The sequence below is a fragment of the Amphiprion ocellaris genome, chromosome 17 (assembly GCF_022539595.1).
Source record: "Amphiprion ocellaris isolate individual 3 ecotype Okinawa chromosome 17, ASM2253959v1, whole genome shotgun sequence".
Lineage (NCBI taxonomy): Eukaryota > Metazoa > Chordata > Actinopteri > Pomacentridae > Amphiprion > Amphiprion ocellaris.
The window spans coordinates 7,003,558-7,012,229 of record NC_072782.1 but is presented as its reverse complement, the minus strand read 5'-3'; the positions used below and the strand labels follow the sequence as shown (position 1 = coordinate 7,012,229).

At 37.1% G+C, this 8,672-nt stretch overlaps 1 long non-coding RNA gene across 1 annotated transcript; it reads right to left on the bottom strand.

Annotated features, from left to right (window-relative positions):
• Positions 1-4,571: 4,571 nt before the first annotated feature.
• On the bottom strand, positions 4,572-5,999 carry LOC129350948 (uncharacterized). Its single transcript, XR_008604545.1, has 2 exons — positions 5,741-5,999; positions 4,572-5,160 (listed from the first exon to the last, which is right to left on the bottom strand). It is a non-coding gene; the product is annotated as an uncharacterized LOC129350948 (long non-coding RNA).
• Positions 6,000-8,672: the final 2,673 nt, after the last annotated feature.

Below are 8,672 nucleotides of genomic sequence, written 5' to 3'. Positions count from 1 at the left end.
GTAACATAGATGATACACACAAGTAGAAGCCAACATGTAAACTGATTCATAGTTTACTGTTATGATGTACGGCTCTGGCATTAAATATACTACAAAAGTAGCTGGTAGTAAAATTCAAACAGTAAGTAGATGAGCATATCAAGCATAGTAAGAGCGATGCAGAGTAGACTGATGGAAATGGGCAGCTGGAAGCAGTGGGCTGGAGGAAGGTCAGCAGCAGCATCCCACAGTGGACATGATGGAGACTAAACCAGTTGGTGGGACAGAAACCACAGATCTAAAGCATCCAGCTCTGGGACCAGGGACACTCGGAGAAAGGACACAGGGAGAAACAGAGTGAATGTAATGCAATAACAGTATATATAGTAAATACATAGGTAATGAGAGAAGGGCTCAGTGCATCCAGAGAGGTTCCCCAGCAGCCTAGGCCTATAGCAGCATAACTAGGGGCAACTAAGAACGTCAAAAGTCAGTTGTGGAAATGAGGACTCCAACTGACCCCCCCAAGTCAGCCCTAACTATAAGATTTGTCAAAAAGTAAGGTTTTAAGCCTGATCTTAATCGGATCGGACTATGTTCAGCTAAAATCTAAAGAAAACACACTCAAAAACTTTTATAAGTAGGGGAATGTTCTCAACCAATAAAAGAACTGTTCTGAAATATTCAATATCACCGAAGATACATGATTTAACAAGACAGCTCAAGTATTTGATGCATTCTTTGGAAAACAGTAGCTTCACCGGTGGTTCTGTGGCCTCTTCATTTTGTCCCACATAGACAAACATGCACATGTATTTATAAAAACATGACATTCTGTGCACTACATTGATATACGAAGCAGAAATCCTGCAAAAAAGCAGGTCGCGTATGGTGTATGTGCTGCATTAGTTATGATGTGCAGCGAGTGGAAAGAGAAGAAAAGACAGAATGATATGAAACTTTTATCTGCTGAATTCTACATTCACTGAGGCTTAGGGGAAAATAAGTAAAACGATGGCACACAGTGTAATTAACCTGTAACCTGCAGCGGTCGCTAATAACAATGACCATGACGGCATCTTGAGAGCTGCTTGTATTTAATTAACACAAGGGAGGGATTAGGATTGGTGAGTTAATTAAAATGATGAAATGCCTGCAAGCCTCATGGGTTAAACATTTGAGTTGGGTACGACACATGGCAACATAAATGGTTGTATTCTGCTGCTTTATAGTCAGTTTTAGACAGAAAGGTGAAATTATTTTAGGTGGATTTCAAAACTGGAAGCTGTCTGGTTGTAATTAATCTTAAGATTTCTAGTTTCTGTGAAAAGACTGCAACAGTTTTGACTTTTTGCTCATATTTGAGTCAAAGTGCTAAAGATAAGTTGATAGCAGCAGTAAAAAGAAGAGGCTGAAGGGAAGAAGACGTTCGGGAATTTGCATATTCTAGGAAATATTAATCGTGATGCATAAAACACACAATACGGCCTCCAACATGGACAAGATCCTGTGAGCAAAAAGATAAAAAATCGTTAACACCGTAACAAAAAAAACTTTTAAGCACTTTTTAACTCTAACTTTATAAACATCCTACTGTAATTTTCCATTTTTGTCGAATTACAGATAACTAGTAAAATCACAGAAAAAACATATTAATTTACATGCTAACTATAAAAAAAACATATATATAAAAAAAAGGCTAAAATTTTACAGAACATCCATTGAAAAACAAATAAACAGAAAAAAACAACAACGGGGGATTCATTCTTTGGCAAGGTTTGATCAAATTTTTTACTGTTTTTGTGTATTTAAATCAGATGGAAAAACATTATTTTACAGATATTTGCTACTATTTAAAAAATATTATTATATGCAAAAATCTAAATATTTTACTTCTAATGGTTATTTGCTATTATTTGAAAAAATACTGTTAGGTTAAAAAATATATAATTGCTTTTTTTACTTCTAATTGTTATTTGCTATTATTAAAAAAATATTCTATAAAAAATATGGTGTTATTTTTACAGATTTTTCCTGTTTTGTTAAATGACAACTAAATGACAACCACATCAAAAATGTGTATTTTTATAAATGGTAAAACATTCTTTTACAATATTTGACTGTAAAACTTATACCATGTTTTACTGTATTTAAATCAGAAAAAAGCAGATATTTTACAGATAATTGTGGATATTTGAAAAAAGTGTACACTAAGGATTGAAAATTAGCCAAAAAAAACAATGTGCTTGTGGAAATGCTCTTGCTTTCACTATTAAACACAGGTGTGAGTTCTACTATTGCTTTCTTACAATCATCTAAGAGTTTGTTCCTGGAAGATGATGGTTCTCCACTATCCTTCAGGTTTTAATAATGTGTTGGACGGTTCTTAACCTGATTTTAGTAGTTTCAGAAATCTCCTTAGTTGTTTTCCAATAATTTCACCAAACTGAGACAGATTAACATCTTTCCATGACCGCAGGATATGTCTTCCAACATGGTTGTTTAAGAAATGAGAAGCTCCTCCCTGCATCAGCTAGGGTTAAATAAGTAGCTGAAACATATTAATCACTGCAGTAGTTATCCAATGGAAGGCTCTTACCTATTTACTTAGTTAAATCCAAGTGCCGACTTTTTGTTTTTTGGCCAGGCAGTGTACTTGCTGTATTTTCTAATGTTTTTACAGTATTCTACTATTTTTAATGGATTTTTCTGGCACCTTTGCTGCCAAATTTTCACAGCTTTTGTAATGTTTTTTCAGTGTGTGGTTTCACAGCTGAATGCTCTTTTTGATGATGATTTATCACCTCTAAAAACAACCCAAAGCAAGACTTAAGAAAAAGTGTTTTTGCTGTACTGGAGATTGTAATTTTGTCTCTCCTATATTTCTATTGTATTGAACCTTTGGGCGATGAACTGCAGAGTATAAACAACTAGAAACCTTTAATGTTCTCTTCGATATGAGGCTGTGAGACCTCATTTAGCTGCAAATCCTAACACGCAGCTGCTGTAAATTATGTATATGTTAATATTATGACGGCTAGATTTGTTTGTGTGTCTCTTATGATACAAAGGGGTGAAGAGCAACAGATATTTGTGGCACAGCTGGAGACAGAGTGTGAATATGCTCATGAATGTGTGCAGCCATGCATGTGAGCATTTGTGGCAAAGTCGGGGGAAAAAAATACAACATTTATGCAGAAAGAGAGGAAATAAAAGAATTTCCTTTACACACACACACTCACACACACACAAACACACACTATAAGCACATCTGCACTGCACCCTCAATTACACCCGGAGCTCATGTGAAAGGCACCGGGGAAACTGGAGGCTCTCTGGAACTTGTAAGGCTAAAAATAACTTCAGTGTCTGCAGGAGTGAGACGAACCTGTCGGAGGATAAGAGCCACAAGGACTGAGTGTATGAAATTACACCAGTTTTCTGCTCACGGAGTGCAGCTGTAAAGATATTATTGTCAATAAATACAGCAAACAGAAGAAGCAAACATATTGCTGCGTGTGATTTGTTTCATTTTTAGCCCCGCTTTGCTGAAATTATTATGGATATTTTGCATACTTTGGTTTAAAAATGAATGATGATCCGATCATACTTACAGTTAGGTCCATATATATTTGGACACTGACACAAGTTTAATGAAACATATTCCAATTACAGTTATATAATGGATATGGACATAAAGTGCAGACTCAGCTTTCATCTGAAGGTATCCACAAATTGGATGAAGGGTTTAGGAGTTTCAGCTCCTTAACATGTGCCTCTCTATTTTAAAAAGGACCAAATATAATTGGATAATTGACTCAAAGGCCATTTCATGGGCAGGTATGGGCAATTCCTTCGGCCTGGAGTTGATTTGAGGTGCTTGCATTCGGGAGATTTTGCTGTGAAGACAACATGCGATCAAAGGAGGTCTCCATGCAGGTGAAACAAGCCATCCTTTAGCTGCTAAAAAGGAAAAACCCATCCGCGAAATTGCTACAATATTAGGAGTGACGTCCACAGAAGACAGCAGTGGTGGATGATGGCAGAATTATTCCCATGGTGAAGAGAAACCCCTTCGCAACAGCCAACCAAGTAAAAAACACTCTCCAGGAAGTTGGCGAGTCATTGTCCAAATCTACCATAAAGAGGAGACTGCATGAGAGTAAATCCAGAGGGTTCACTGCACAGTGCAAAACACTCATGAGCCTCAAGGATAGAAAGGCTAGATTGGACTTTGCTAAAAAAAAAAAAAAAAAAAAAACATCTAAAAGAGCAGCACAGTTCTGGAAGAACATTCTTTGGATGTATGAAACCAAGATCAACCTCTACCAGAATGACGGCAAGAAAAAAGTATGGAGAAGACGTGGTACAGCTCATGTACTAAAGCAGACCACATCATCTGTAAAGCATGGTGGAGGCAGTGTGATGGTTCCCTGTGGCACTGGGTCACTGGTGTTTATTGATGATGTGACACAAGACAGAACCAGCCGGATGAATTCTGAGGTGTTCAGAGACAAACTTTTGGCTCAAATCCAGCCAAACTGATTGGACGGCGTTTCATAATACAGATGGACAATGACCCAAAACATACAGCCAAAGAAACCCAGGACTTTATTAAAGCAAAGAAGTGGAATATTCTTGAATGTCCAAGTCAGTCACCTGATCTCAACACAACTGAGTGTAACAACTTTTTTGCATCAAAACCATAAATATATTAGAGTTGGACCAGCATCAGAGGCTAGGGCGCTTGGAGCCTGAGGTCTGAGCATCAGTAAGGAGACACAAACAGAATGGATTTGCCAAAATAGGTGTAATAAGGACAATTAGTGCAGATTAGCTGCACAACAACATTACAACAGTACAATAAAAAAAAAATAATAAAGTGCGCACAATGACAAAAAAATAGAAGTGTCTGAGTCCAGTCTTTTTGGTGTTAGTCAGAGGATCGGTCGCTGGGGCCCAATCCAGGTGTATGTGTGTGTTTTTTCTGTCCTACCGCACCATGAGCGCAGTAATTCTTCTGCAGAAGCGATCCTCCTCCTCTTGGTCTCTCAATTTTTCCACGGGTTGGCTCGCCACCCAGTTAACTGGAATCTTGGTCTCCTGATGGACGAATCCTTCGATGGGTGTTCTGCTGGATGCTGAACTGTCCAAAAATCCACTCCTTACCAGAAATCTGACCTGTAGGCAGGTCATAGATCCATACAAAATGTTATCCACACATCGCCATCAACCCAGGCTACACCTTACTTCAGCACCTGGCATGCAAGAACACCAAGCATCGGTGTAACCTCTGACCGAATTCACAAGTTCCAACAATGTTCACAACATGGATTACCCTGATTTAAGGTTACAGATAATCCTCATTAATTCACCATTTCCTTATATAAAGCACATTATGACATTCTATCACACTGTAAACAGTTGAAGCTCAGTACAAAAAGCTAAACTCCATATCAAAACAGTGTAACTGATTAAATACAGTTAACATCCACCAACTTAACTTATCTACAGTAGTTCAGGCACACATTATAACCATAACAGAGCCACTTTTTTTTACCCCGTGATACAATATTTACACTCCCACGTGCTAAATACATGAGTTGCTAGGCACAGGTTCCTGCGGTCTTAATGCTAATGTTGTTAGCATATGCCTCTGGGATTTCTCATTACATCTGTTAGCATCGCGGCTAGCGCGAAACGGTCTTTTTACTCGGAAATTCACACACTAACAACAATTAGCGGACTTTCCCTCACTCACCAATGAATCTGACGACGGTGCCCTCAGTCCCGGACAGTAGGGTCGAAGCCAACTGTTGTTAAACATTCAGTCTGAACTCAGTTTGACACAGCAGGAACATGTCCAAAATAATGAGCAGCCACCGCTCTTGGAACGACACAACAACCAAGGAATGCTGGGAGTATTGCCTGGCCGATTAGTGTCGTCCAGCCAACTAGCTCCCCCTAGTGTCAACTTGTGATAACACTGGCATAAAACACTAATACAGTTCAACAGCTCCAGCCAGCCATTCATCTATCCCTCATTATAGCCGGGGCTACATGAGCATTTGACCTGTTAAAGACTAAACTTGAGGAAGAAAGGCCCACAAACAAACAGCAACTGAAACCCGCTGCAGTAAAGGCCTGGCAGAGCATTAAAGAGGAGGAAACCCAGATCTGGTGACGTCCATGAGTTCAACACTTCAGGCAGTCGTTGCCAGCAAAGGGTTTTCAACCAAGTATTTGAAATAAACATTTTATTTTCAGTTATTTAATTTGTCCTTTTGAGCCCTGAAATGAAGGGATTGTGTTTAAAAAATGCGTCAGTTCCTCACATTTTTATGCGATGTTTTTGTTCAACCCACTGAATTAAAGCTGAAAGTCTGCTCTGAATTGTTTCATTTAAAATTCATTGTGGTACTGTACAGAACCAAAATTAGAAAAACTTTGTCCAAATATTTATGGAACTAACTGTAGTTGTTAGCGCTCATTGCTAATTTGGAAGCGTGCTACTGCACTAAAGTGTAATGAACATAGGACGTCAGGCCTGGTAAACATCATTATGTAAACATATTATCATGCAGATGTGAGCATTCAGCTGTGCATATAAATGCAGCCTCACTGAACAGGAGCAGAGCAGCAGAAACACTGTTAAAGAACGTTGAAAGCTGCACTTTGTTTGAGAATATTTTTTAAAAATAGCATCTCAAATCACCAGAAAATACTTCTAGCTTGTATAATAATATGGAGGAACTAAAACAGGTGTTAATAGAGTTTCTGCTTTATCTGCACTTCTATCTGTTGTGTTAATAGTCGTGGGATGACAATGATTTTATATGTCAGTGATTGTTTTCACCTTTCACGTCTCTTATCAGACAAAGTTTGACCTTCATTCTCTTTATTCCCAAACACTGATGGACACAATCTCCGGCAGTGAGACACATCTAGGAGAAAGTATCAAACATTTTTCTTCTTGTAAACTCCTCGTATGACTGAAAGGAGTAACAATCATCATTACATGCACATACAAAAATAAAAACACATTATTCACATCATCCAGTATCTTCCTCTCCCTCCATGTCAGTCTTCATCCCTGCTTCTTCTTTTCTTTTTAATCTGACGTCCCCAGACAATAACAGCCTCCCACCTCCTCATGACTTTCATAGGATTTAAGAGGAGGCACTTTAACAGGCTCAGATGTCAGAGTGTATTTTGGGAAGCTTCCTGTGCTCCTATTCATTTACCTTTCAAGTTAAAGTGAAACCGTGGGGGAGAAACAGACGCACAGTACAACATGTACCCTGACAGGGCTGTAATTTCACATTTCAAAGTCAAAATGAAGAAACATGGCCGGGTGGAGCCTCTACAGCACAGTGGTTTCTGCACATTTACAGTCCTGCATGTTGATTAAGGTTTGGTTTTTATGGCATGGAAAGAACAAATCATGCAATAAGTAGCACCACCAAACATGACTATTCCAATATTTTTTAATTTTTTTATGCTCTAGAATGACTGAAATGGTCACAAAATACTAAAATTCTGATAAATAATGGAGTGTTTTTCTCTGAATAGTGATTTTCATTAAGTGGTGCCCAAAGTTCAAACCAAACATGGAGAAATAATGTTTAGTTATTATGACCACTGCTTTAATTTTTTTTAAACTGCAGCTAAAGACTGTTAATGTTTCCACTGCTCTTAATATGTCACTTTTATTTATTCTTAAAATACTAATTCAAATTTGTGTGTACTTTTATTTACCTTTTCTACTTTATGTCTTGTCTAATTTCTCTCTTTTTCTTCATATTTGCATTTTTTAAATTTTATTTTAAACACATAAATGCATTATATACCCACCTACCTCTCTTATATGTTCATTATTAATTTTATTTTTACACTATACTTAGACTTTTTAAAGCATTTTTTCATGTAAGTATCAGCCACTTTTCACCTTTATTGTAAATATCACCTATTTTGGCACCTTGTTTCTTTGACCAGCAGCATTTGCTGGTTTAGTTCACGTTATTTTGTACTTTGGTTTCCTTATCTTTCTTGAATGTAACCTGCAACCTACTGGACACCAACTTGCTTATCCTTGTCATCTTAATTCCTTTCTTTATGTAAGCGTTTGCTTTATCTATTTGCCTCCTGGAGCTTTTTCTTAAAGCCATGTCAAGGCAGAGATGATGTTATAGAGCCAAAGAGAACAGAAACTGGTTTGATTTTTTGTTTATCTGAGCGCTTATGCTAATAAAAATTGCCAATTGTAAATCTTAATTACAACATCGAAGATATTAAAGAACCAAAAATAACAGAAATGATTTATATTTCTTGTTTATTTGAATAATTACAATGAAAATGTAACCACTTGTAATCCTTATATCATGTAGATGATGTTAAAGAACCAAAAGTAACAGAAATGCATTGTTTCTTGTTTATTTGAATAATCACAATGAAAATATAACCATTTGTAAGCCTTACATACCAAATAGAAGATATTAAAGAAAAAACTGCATCAAGAATTTGTTAGATTTCTTGCTTATTTGAATAGTTATGATGAAAATTTAACCACCTGTAAGCCTTAATTACCAAATAGACGATATTGGACCAAAAGTAACAGAAATTTGTTAGATTTCCTGTTTATCTTGACAAAAGAAATTAGCTAACTGTATACTTTAGTAGCAAAAATAAGACCA